Raw genomic sequence first — 12,002 nt, 5'->3', positions numbered from 1 at the left:
TCAGAGACACCCCTCGCAGGGGTCTCTGGCTCTCCAGATCTTGGCAGCATCCTTGCCTCCTCCAACTCTTTTCCCTCTTGGAGCCATAGCTGCAGAGTCACTTCCTTGAGCCCCTGACTCCAGGGACTCACCACAGGAGTTAGTTCCACTTCATTGTAGCCTTTGTGGCCCAGAGCTCAGCCTGCCTCAGTACTTCCCTCCAGGGATCAGCCTGTCTCAGACCATCCTTCCCCAGAGCTTTCTCCTAGCAACACTTTATAGGCCCAGGTGTAGCCCAACACTCTATTTACCTGGGTTAGGCTCACCTACACCAGTCCAGAGGCGCTGGGCTCAGTCTATCCACAAAAACCAGCTACCCTGTGACAGGGGAAAAAATCTCTCCCTAAACTCCCACCCATTGACCCCCACAATAGTTAGCTACTAGCTGTTTACTAATACCAACAAAAGCAGCAGAGAATCCTGTGGCACCTTATAGACTAACAGATGTTTTGGAGCGTGAGCTTTCGTGGGTGAATACCCACTTCGTCAGACGCAAGGGTAGGTAATATAGTGCTGCAAGCAAGCTAGAGATAACGAAGATTAGTTCAATCAGGGAGGACGGGGCCTGTCTAGCAGTAGAGGTTGAAACCAAGGGAGGAAAGACTGGTTCGTGTAATTGCAGCCATTCAACAGTCTGTGTTTAGTCAGAGCTGATGGTGTCAAATTTGCAGATGAACTGAACTCAGCAGTTTCTCGTGGTCCTGAAGTTTTTTTGCTGCAGGATGGCCACCTTAAGGTCTGCTAAGTGTGGCCAAGGGAGGTTGAAGTGCTGTCCACAGGTTTGTAATGGCCATTCTGATATCTATTGTGTCCATTTACTTGATTCCGTAAGTGACTGTTCCAGTTGGGCCGACATGTACATAGCAAGAAGGGCATTGCTGGCATAATATGGTATATTACATTGGTGGACGCGTGCAGGTGAATGAACCATGTGATCGGTAGGCTGATCTGGTTAGGTCCTGTGTGGTTTGCTGTGAAGAAATGTGGGCCAGAGTTGGCAATTGAGGTTGGTCATGGATTGGTCCTGAGGTAGAGTTACTATGGTAGGTGTGCAGTTGCTGGCGAGAATATGTTAGTTGCAGGTTTCTGTGGGCAAGGCGATTGGCCGCCACCCAAGACCTGTGAAAGTTTGGGATCAAGTTGTCCAGAGGGTTGTAGATCCTATGACGCGTTGGAGGGGCTTTAGCTGGGGGCGTATGTGATGGCCAGTGGACCGGTTGGTTCTTTCGTTGGGTGTGTCTTGCCAGTAGGAGGCTTCTGTACAACGTCTGGCCTGATTGGATTGTTTCCTAATTCCTGGTGCGGTAAGGAGTGTTGAGAAGTTGGTGAGCATTTTGGTAGGTTTGTCCTGTCTGAGGGGTTATGAGGCAGATGCAGTTGTAACCTGTGCTGGCTGAAGACAATGGATCGGTGATGTGCCCGGGATGGAAGCTGGAAGGCATGAGGGTAGGCATACGGTCGTTCAGGTTTTCGATATAAGGTGGTTAATATGACCATCACTTATTGCACCGTGGTGTCTAAGAAAGGACTTCCCGTGTACGATTGGTCCAGGCTGAGGTTGATGGGGGTGGAAGTAGTTGAAATCAGGTGGAATTGTCTAAGAGTCTCCTTCCATGGGGTCCGATAAGTGAAGATGTCATCAATGTAGCATGGGAAAGAAGGGCGTGAGGGGAACGAGAGCTGAGGAAGCGTTGTTCAAGGTCAGCCATTAAAAAGATTGGCATATTGGGGGCCATCGGGTGCCCATAGGTAGTGCCACTGATCTGGAGAATATATTGTCACAAACTTGAATAGTTGTGTGTGAGTATAAAGGCAAAGAGCTTCAGCACCAGTTGTGCTGTGGCATCATCAGGGATACTGCTCCTCGACAGCTTGTAATTCCAGTCGGTGTGGGACGTTTGTGTAGAGAGCTTCTACATCCATGGTGGCTAGGATGGTGTTTCCTGGGAGTGACCAATGCATTGATTCCTCAGGAAATCAGTGGTGTCACGAGAATAGCTGGAGTGCTGGTGGCAAGGTCTGAGTAGAGAGTCCACATATCACAGACAGTCCTCAGTGAGAGTGTCAATGCCAAAGATGATAGAGGTGTCAAGGGATTCCGGGTTTGTGGATCTTATGTAGTAGATAGAATAACCTGGTCGTGGCTGCTATAGGGTATGCTGATATGTCCGGTGTTAGTGTAGGGAGTGTCCTGAGTAATGGTGCAGTCCTTTAGTGTATTCCCCCAGTGGGATCTGAGGAAGTGCCTGTAGAAAAGTGGCCTAACCAAAAGAGGCCGCCAGACAACTCTCCAATACCAAATTCTACAGCCACTTCCTCAGATCCCACTGAGGAATACATAAGAAACGACCATCTACTCAGGAACTCCTACACAACCGGAACAAATCAGCAACCCTTAGAGCCAACAACCAGGTTAATTCTATCTACTACCCCAAGTCACAACCCAGAAATCCTGGACGCCCATCATCTCGGGCATGAGCACCTCACTGAAAGGACGTCAGGAATGTGGACGCTACCAGACTCTATGCCACCAGCACTCCAGCATCTCCGTGACACCACTGATTTCCTGAGGAAACTACAATGGCATTGGTCCCTCAGAAAACACCATCCTAGCCACACATGGATGTAGACCTCTACACCACGTCCCACACACAGATGGAATCAGCTGTCAGGAACAGTATCCTGATGGATGCCACATGCACAGACTGCTGCTGAGCTCTGTCCTTTATAAAACACACAACTATTTCAAGGTTTGATGACAATAAATCATCCAGATCAGTGGCACTGGCTATGGGCCGCGGTGGCCAACAATATTGCCAATTTATGGCTGACGCTGGAACAACGCAGTTCTCAGCTCTCGTCCACTCCCTGCCTTTACCCTACGCTAACATTGATGACATCTCATTATCTGGACCCATGGGAAGAGACTCTAGATAAATCCACCAGATTAACAACTTCTCCACCCCACCATCAACCTCACCTGGACCACATACACGGAAAGTCACTTTCTAGACACCACGGTGCAATAAGGGGAATGGTCACATAAAACACCTATAACGAGAAACTACCGATCCGCTATGCCTACCCATGTCACTTCCATCCCGGCAAATCACACATCCATCGTCTACAGCCAAGCACTGAGGTACAAAGGCAAATCGTGGCTCTAACCCTCAGACAGAGACAACACCTACAAAATCGCCCACCAAGCATTCTCAACAACTACAATACCCGCACGAGGAATAGAAACAGAATCAACAGAGCCAGATGGGTACCCGAGAAGCCTCTACGCAAGACAAACCCAAGAAAGAAACCAACAGACTCCACTGCCATCACATACAGCCCCAGCTAAGCCCCTCCAACGCAATCAAGGGATCTACCAACCCATCCTGGACAATGATCCCAAAAACTTCACAGTTTTGGGTGGGCAGGCCAATCCTTGCCAGACAACCTGCCAACCTGAACATACTCGCAAAGCAACTGCACACGTACCATAGTAACTCTACCCAGGAACGCAATCATGCAATCAAAACTCAAATGCCAACCTGCAACATATCTAACACCAGCAAACCATCACAGGATCCTAACAAAGTCAGCCATACCATCATTGGTTCATCTTCACCTGCACCAGGTCCACCCAAGTAAATACGCCATCATATGCCAGCAATCCCATCGCTATGTGAACTGGCCAAACTGGACAGACTACCGGAAAAGGATAAATGGACACAATCAGATATGCAGGAAGAATATACAAAACCTGTAGGACGCACTCAACCTCCCTGCCACACCTATAGCAGACCTAGGTGGCATCCTGCAGCAAAATAACTTCGGACCAGAGAACTGCTGAGGCTGGAGAAACTGCTGAGCTTCAGTTCATTTGCAAATTTGACACCATCAGCTCTGGACTAAACAAAGACTGTGAATGGCTTGCCAATTACAGAACCAGTTTCTCCTCCCTTGGTTTTCACACCTCTACTGCTAGAACAGGGCCCCGTCCTCCCTGATTGAACTAATCTCGTTATCTCTAGCTTGCTTGCTAGCATATATATACCTACCCCTGGAAATTTCCGCTACCTGCGTCTGACGAAGTGGGTATTCACCCACGAAAGCTCACGGTCCAAAATGTCTGTTAGTCTATAAGGTGCCACAGGATTCTCTGCTGCTTTTACAGATCCAGACTAACACGGCTACCCCTCTGATACTAATAGCAATGTTTGCTAGTGACTGGCTTTCAAACCTAGCCAAACTAAGTCAGCACCACACCATTATTAAGGGATATAAGGAAGCACCAAATCAAGCCATACACCTGGAACAAATGACTAAAAGAAAAAAGAAAAACCTACCTCCAGAACAGAACACAAAATCATCACTCTCCTCTCAGACTGAATTCCCATAGAAACTCTGCTGTTAGCTACTAGTTATATAGTGTTAGTTTTACAGAAGAGGCACAAAGATACTGCTTCTCTATTGTTGAAATTAATTGTCCTCCATGGGTCATTTTTGTAACCTTTCTGCCAGGTGGTTAACAGAAGCAAAAAGCTTGGGTTCAGTATATCTAGGGTTCCTCTTGACAAATAACTGAACCAGCCTGAGTCCCCACTCAGCAAACTAGGAAAACTAAGCACACTCTCCATGGGTGTCCTTAATGAGCCGAACTTCCCCATTTGCAAGCACTCTGAGACAGTGTAAACACAAGGAAATCTTTATTTGGGGAAAGAGAATACAGTCATAAACTTAGAAAAACACAGGAACAGAATGTATCCCCCCCATAAAGTAAAACATCCTTGCCTTCCAGTTTCACTGGCACTAATCAGTTGAACTCCTTCCTATCCACCAGTGAGAATGTCCCTTAAGCACATAACCTAACCGATCCACTCAGTCAGGCACATAGGTTAGATCACGGAATAGCAGAAGTTCAAGTTTCTCTCGCCTGACACCCCCCGCCCAAACACACACACTTTAACCCAGGGGTCGACCACCTATGGCACGCGGCTGCCTGCTGCCTGGGACTCCGAGTGTCATTAAAAATCCTGCCGACGCGGCAAGCCGCGGGGTCCGCGCTCCCGCGCCCTGGCGCGCCTTAGCGCGCAAGGGCCGCCCGCCCCCGCCCCACCTTTCCCAGAGCCCCAGCCGCCAGCCACCCGCGCAGAGCCCTATGGGGGCCGGGGCTGCGCCTCCCGGCGGGGCAGGCGTTTCTGGACTCCACATGGGGAGGAGAAAGAGGCTCCGCTCAATCGGGAGCCCTCCGCTGCGCACGGGGGGGCGCGTGCGGTGGTCGGCCAGCAGGCTTCGGATCGACGAGGAGACCTCGGTAAGTGGGGCCGGGCTGGCTTTCGGGCGCGGGGGCAGTCAAGGGACAGGGAGCAGCGGGTGAGGTGGGAACTAGATACATATGGCGCGGTGTGATTAGGTGTAGATGAGGCGTTCTCTGGAAGGCGGGCAGTCATCGGGAGCAGATGGGGTTGATGGGGCATCAATGAAGAGTCCACCCAGGTGGTTGTGCTTTTGGGGGAGAGGCTGCTGTGAATTCGCCGGTGCGCCTGAATTAAGAAGGGCTGGGAGTCAGGCGAGCTCAGGACAGGGAGGCAAGGAGGGGTTGTCCCGGGGCACAAGGCGGAGTCTCTGTGAGTGAGGTCGAGGGGTGAAATGGTCAGGGGACAAGGGGGATGAGTCAGGAAGTCTCTGGGGGGACTGCCATGAGGAGAGGCGTGGAGAGGGTTAGGTGCAGGCAGGGCGTGGTCCGACACTGTGGGGGTCGTGTCGCGCGAAGTGGGTTCGTATGGGTCCTCCAGAGTTCTCCTAGGGGAAGGATTCCTGTCAGGCGGGCAGTGTGGTGGGTATACGGGAAGTTCAGTACAAAAAAAAAAAAATTTATTGATAGTGAACATAACGGTGAAGGTGCTATAGATTGGCCACGTCCGGTGTGCGGAGTTGGCTCTTCCCAGGGGATTGCGTCTGTCGGGTGATGAAGGTGTTGTGGATGCGACGCTGCCTTTTATGACTGGAGGGTGTGGGTGGAAATGAAGGGTTGGTCATTCAAAGGGCCAGTGTCGTATCAGTCTGGATCCCGGCACCTCGAGGTAGGGAGGCTCTGGAGATATCACCATCGCGATGATCGGGGAGACCGATCCCCCACCCCCTCAATGCTGCCGAGCCTTGGCCTCCTTATAGACGATACATAAAAGAGATCATAAGCCTAGTCCAAAATGTTTGACGCATAGGGATGCGATACTGAACCCTACATGCAGAGGCCCGTATACCTTAGGATATCCATATCCTAGGTTCCTGGTGAGAGCACACGTTGACCCATGGAATCCAAAACCCTAGCTCTCCAGTAGCCAACCTTTAGGAACCATAAACCCTTAGGGCACGCTCAACATAGGAATTCCTAGGGACCCCTAGCTCCAAGGGCCCTACCCTATAGGGAACCCTTCCATAGGAATTCCTATATGGACCATGAGGGAAGCCTTATCCCTAGGATCTACCCAAGCTCCATATGTCCGTACCATTAGAACCTTAACCTAGGATGGGGTGCGCCTACCATTAGACCCTATACTAGATGAAGTGCCTAATCCCTTTCGTGAACCCACCGCCCAGCTATGCCCTACCAGAGGACCCAAACCTAGCTCCAAATTCCCTACTATCGGAACCCTAACCCTATGCTCCATCCTACGATAGGACTCCATGCCCAAAGCCCTTGGAACCCTAAAGCTTAGCAGTACCTTCCCTATCAAACCCTAATCCTAGCTCCAAGTTGGTAAACGTCTGCTCCCAAATCTGAACCTTAGTGGTCCACAATCTGGGTGCTTTCAATGAACTCCCCCAAGCTCACTACCTGGAATCCGCTGCCACCAGTGAAGTTTTCCAGGGGTTTCGGCCCCCTCTGTTCCCAAACCTTTCCTGTGGACCCAGCCAGAGCCCCGGTTCTCCTCTATCTCATCCCCAGCTTCCCCTTTCGGGTTAGCCGGTGCGATGCTTCTATCCCTTGATACACAGAGAGTGCATCTAGCTTCCGAGGCTGATGCATTCAAAACCTATCAGCTCACACCAGAGATTCACCCGTCTTTGTCCGTGCCTATTTTCCCGCCTGGGGACAATAGGAAAAGTAAGGACACAGAGCTGCCCCCCCGCCCGATTATAACAGAGCTCCGGCACAGAATTTCCTCTCCCCTTTACCCACCTAGGAAAGAAACCTCCCACCAAGTTTTTAAAAGAAAACTTTATATAAAAGAAAGAAAATACAGAACAAAATACTGCATTAAGCATCGCTTATAAGAAAATATGGAATCCAGTCTGATTAAAAAATAGCAACTTCAAACCAGGCCAGCAAACTAAAAAATATTACACAAAGAAAAGCCGCTCGTACCTCCAGTTGTTTAGAAATAAGAGGAGAGAAAAAAGCTTGTTTTACTCACAGCGAGGAAAACAAAAAAGACCCCGGTTTCCAGTTTCCCTCCCAAACTTAAAACAATCCAGGTCTCGAGCCTATGGTTTGGTTCCCCGCTTGGTTCATTACAGGTAAAAGGAAATAACCCTACCTCGAAACAAAGTGCCCTACCATAAGAACCTCAGCCAGGCTCACAGAGCCTTTACCCATTAGGAACCTAACCCTAGCTCCAACTGCCTATCCATTGGAATTCTAAAAACCCTAGTGGGGGGGTGGACCTATTACTAGGAACCCCTAACCCTTACTCCAAGTGCCCTACCTTTTGTGAACCCTTACTCTAGGAGGAAAGCTCTCACCGATTAGACCCTACGCCCTAGCTCCAAGTTCCCTCACATACGAACCTATCCTTGCTAAAAGGCCCTAGCTTAGGACACCCTAAACCTAGGTGGGGAAGACCGACTGGATAGCAAACCTAACTGCCTACCTCTAAGTGTCGTACCTTAGGAACCCTAACCCTAGCCCCAAGTGCCTGCCTTAGAACCGTACCCTGGGGCAGAGCTCAAACCACAGGGAACCTTAACCTAGCTCCACGTGCCTCTAACCTTATTATCCCATTAATCCTAGCTCAAAGGTGCCCTACCCATAGGATAACTATCCCTAAGCCCAAGTTGCCCCTACCTTAGAATCCCTAAGCCTAAGTGGCAGTAGCCTTTCCATTGGAACTCTTAAATCCTAGCTCAAGTGCGCTTACATTTAGGAACACAAACCCGTGCTCCTTTAGTGCCCGGTACCTTCGGAAACCCTCACGCCCTAAAGATCCTAAGAGCCCTACCCGTAACCCTATCCCTAGCTCAAGGGTGCCATACCATAGAGAACTCTATCCCTAGTCTCCAAGTGCCCTTACCCTTAGTCACCTTAAGCCTAGTGGTGTAAGCCTTCCCCAATGGACCCTAATCCTAGCTCCAAGTGCCCTACCATGGAACTACTAACCCTAGGGTGGGTGATCTACCCCAGGAACCCCTAGCCCTAGATCAAGTTTCCCTACACATACAATTCCTAACCGGCTCCAACTGCCCTATACCTTTAGGAACCCTACCCTAGGGCAGGAAGTGCCCTGCATATGAACCCTATCCTAGCTCAAGTGCCCTTCCATTGGAACCCTTATCCCCAGCTCAACGCTAATCTCGCAGCGGGAGCCCTTGCCTATAGTATTCCTAACCGCTAGCTTATCCATATGCGCTAGTGTTTAGAACCCGAACTTTAGTGTGGAAGGAATATTGGTGTGAATCGGTTAATGTTTGCTCAGGAGGATAGACAGGCGAAACAAGGGAGGAGGTGTTTGCCTTATATATTAAAATTTTACACATTGGACTGAGGTGGAGATGGACATAGGAGTACGGAAGTTGTTGGAGTTGTTTCTGGTTTTGATAAAGGGATAATAACCAAGGCTGAATGTCGTGCAAGGAGGTCTAGTACAGGCCACTCGGACGTGAAGAGGTAGATGAGGCTTTTTTTAATCAGCTAAACAAAATCATCCAAAGCCACAAGATGTGCATGGTGATTGGGGGACCTCAACTATCCAGGATTAATGTTGGGAAAATGGAACATCGCGGCGGCACGACTATCAATAAGTCCTGCGCCTGCATTGACAGACACTTTATTTCAGAAGGTTGAAAAGCTTCCTCGCGGGGGGACGTTGTGCTAGACATTGATTTAACAAATAGGAGAGATCGTGTAATTTTGTAAAGTAGAAGGAAGCTTGAGTGAGAGAGTGAATCCATTGACAATCATTATCATTATTTTTTCGGCGGATTCTAAGGAAGGGTAGAAGCGATATAGCTAAAGAGAGACAATGGATTTCAGGAAGGCGGGATTTGGTACGCGCCTCAGTAGCATGCAGGAAGGGCCCCAATGGATCAGAGGATACCTGATGGAAAGAACAACTGGCGGAGAGTTGGCAGCTTTTTCAAAGGGACTACGTATTTTAGGACCCTAAGCAAAGCTATTCCGATGGGTTAGGAATGATCATGAAATGTGCAAAAGACCCCTTGCTTTGACACAGAGCTCTTGCAATTGATCCTACAAATAAAGGCAGTCATAATAAACAAATGAAACCAGGTTCAGAATTATCAAAGGATGAATTAGGCAACTAACACCTGAATGCAAGGGAGCAAGATTTGGACAAGAGGCAAGGCTCTCAAACTAGTCATGGCGAATAAGGAAACAAGCAGACTTGTGTTATCAATACATTAGAAGCATAGGAGACCAAGGACAGGGGTAGGCCCCAGCTGGCTCAGTGAGGAGGGAGAAAACAGTAACAGGACAACTTGGACTCGGTAGTCAATGACTTACTTTCTTTTGAATCTTCACTGAGAAGTCTGAAGGATGTCTAACATAGTGGAATGCTTATGGAAGGGTGTGTAGGATTAGGAGATTAAAAAAAAAGAAAAGTTAAGAAATTCACTTCAGAACATTTAGATGCCTGCAAGGTTCACCCAGGGTCCTGATGAAATGCATCCTAGGAATACTCAAGGAGTTAATAGGGAGGTTCTGAGGCCTCTGCTATTGATCTTTGCGAAGTCATGGGAGACGAGGATGAGATTCAGATAACTGGAAAAGGGCAATATAGTGTCCCATCTCCACCACTGAGCGTTCCTTATGGGTTAGTGGCACTTGGATACGTTAGGGATAGGGTTCTCTCTGTGTAGGACTTTCCGCTCTTCGGTTTAGAGTTCCGAATTGGTAGTGCACTTGGAGTCTAGTGTTTAGCGAGTTCCTTAGTGGTAGCGCACGGAATAGCTTTCTGTGGGTTGACGGTTCCATGGGTAGGGTACCTGGACAGGTTCGGTTCTATATGTAGGGGGCTTGCCCACCGCTAGCGGTTAGGGTTTCCTAATGTTGAGGGCACTTGAGTTCGGATTAGGTTCCCATAGTGGGATTATCCCCACCCTAATGTTTAGGGTTCCTAAGGTAGTGGACTTGGAGCTAGCGTTACAGGTTCCTATGGGTAAGGCATTCCCACCTTGAGCTCAGGTTTCCTAAGGGCAGAGTGCAACTTGCAGCTAGGGTTAGGTTCCTGTGGATAGGCTTTCCGTCACAGTTTAGGGTCTGAGCGTAGGCATCTTGGAGGCTGAGGTGTTTCAATGTGTTTCTATATATGGTAGTGATTTTCCGCCTCAGGTTGCAGGGTGCTACAATCTGTTAGCGAGCTGCGCCCTCCACGTGATTAACCGCAGTGCTTCCAATGAACTTAGGCCACGAACGGGCGTCCTGATTCAGCGTGACGGTAGAGTGCTCCAACCGTGTTCGATCTTGTCCCCACCAGTCAGTCTGCGGTATCGTTGCATGGGCTTGGGTGGCGAGCGGGGTTTACTGCCGGTGGCGGGTGATTAGTACCCAGACCTTCTCACTGAATTTCCCCCCCCGTACACACCAACCCAGCCTCTGCCATGAGCCCTGCACCCCCACACCCCCGGACCCCTGTCCCTGAGCCCTTGTACCAGCCCAGGGCCCCTCTCTGACTTCCTTTGACCCCCCCCCCATGACCCCACCCCTGAACTGGACCCCCACATAACTTACCAGCCCCCTACCCTGACACTGCACCCCCTCACTTGCCCCCCAGCCCGTTGCCCCTGACACTCTTTCACTTCTCACCATCCCCCAGTCGCCCGCCATTCCATGGCACGCCTGACATCCCCACCCCTCACCCTGAGCACCAAACAGGAGCCCCTGCACCCACTACATTCCCACCTGCACCCTCACACACTATGGGAGCTACCCAGGTAAGTGCCCCACACCCAAACCTCCTGCCCCAACCCTGAGCCCCCTCCCTCATTCTAGCTCCTAGCCAGACCCTTCACCCCCAGCCCTGTGCTTGGTCCACTCCAACTCTCAGCTCAGTGCAGAGAGAGGAAGAGAATGGGCCAGAACCAGGGAGAAGGTAGGTATCCACTGTATGTGGGCAGGGCCGGGACCCCAGACTGGCACTGGGCTGAGCAGATCCGGCAGCCAGGATCCCAGCTGTCAAGAGCCAGAGGATGGAACCCCTGTGTGGCAGTGAGCTGAGCCGCTCAGCCCACTGCTGGTCTTGGGTCCCGGCCACCAGCCCCACACAGCCCGCTGCCGGTCTGGAGTTGTGGCTGCCAGACCCTTCCCAGCTGGGGTCCCGGCCGCAGGCCCCACTCAGCCCACTGCCAGCCTAGGTGAACAGAACCCCAGACCAGCAGCGGGCTGAGTGGGTCAGTGGCGTAAGATCAACATTTTAATTTAATTTTAAATGAAGCTTCTTAAAAACATTTTGAAAACCTTGTTTATTTTACAATACAACACTAGTTTACTTATATAATATATAGATTTGTAGAGAGAGACCTTCTAAAAAACATTAAAATATATGACTGGCACGCGAAACCTTAAATTAGAGTGAATAAATGAAGACTCAGCACACCACTTCTGAAAGGTTGCCGACCCCTGCTTTAACCTATGTTAGTGATTCAGTTTTATTAAGGTTCTAAGTAAGCATGGGCTTACCTGAGTCTACTCAGCTGTTGCTGTCTCCCTTCTGTGTCATCAGTTGCAAAAA

This window comes from Chelonoidis abingdonii, chromosome 1, assembly GCF_003597395.2.
Source record: "Chelonoidis abingdonii isolate Lonesome George chromosome 1, CheloAbing_2.0, whole genome shotgun sequence".
Lineage (NCBI taxonomy): Eukaryota > Metazoa > Chordata > Testudines > Testudinidae > Chelonoidis > Chelonoidis abingdonii.
This window is presented reverse-complemented; position numbering follows the sequence as displayed.